This window comes from Echinops telfairi, unplaced genomic scaffold (genome assembly GCF_000313985.2).
Source record: "Echinops telfairi isolate 266 unplaced genomic scaffold, ASM31398v2 ScPeMD7_7417;HRSCAF=8455, whole genome shotgun sequence".
Classification (NCBI taxonomy): Eukaryota; Metazoa; Chordata; class Mammalia; order Afrosoricida; family Tenrecidae; genus Echinops; species Echinops telfairi.
Genome location: NW_022111317.1, coordinates 6,157,037 through 6,157,743, shown reverse-complemented (window position 1 = coordinate 6,157,743; position 707 = coordinate 6,157,037).

The following is a 707-nucleotide window of genomic DNA, read 5'->3' as shown; positions in this document are numbered from 1 at the left end:
GCGTAAAACTCGAACCTTTCTATGTGTACCCCCCCACCCCACCCCGCCGGAACTCCAAACCCGCATCCACCTGCTTCCCGTGAGCCCTCAGCGCCTGCCTTCTGCAGGAGAGATTGGCCCGGGGCCAGAGGGGGGAGCATGCCCCGCAGCCTGGTTAAAGTGTGCCAGTGGGCGGCCGCCGGCCGTGGCAGGACCCTCCACAGAACTGGGCAAAGCTCAACCTGCTGGAGCCCTGCCCGCTCTGATGAGCCTGGTGCCGACAGCTGGTTAACATCTCTCCGTTGAATTTTAACATGAGACGGCGCTTTGACCCAGCCAGGAGAGCGAAGTCCCTCTGGTGCAGGGAGGCAGCCGCCCCAGCAATGAAAGGAGAGGATGGAGCGAGGCTGCCCGGCCCTCCCCATGCTCTCCTTGACCTACTTAGAGCAGATTTGTTTGGTGGGCTTCAGGAAGCCCTTGGGCCGGGGGCTCCTGGGAAGATGCAGAGAATGATTCTACACAGCCCAGGGCTCGTGGTCAGCCCGCTGCAGCCACACAAGGGGGCCAATTAACGCCTCAGAAGGATACTCACCCCCCCAAACGCTGGCCGCCTGCCCAAGATGGTGCTGGCAGCCCACAGCTTCCTCCCACCCTGCCCCCTGCCCGTCAACCTCCCCACTGCCAGCGTCCATCCGTGTAGGCGGCTGGTACACACGGGTGGCTGCCCT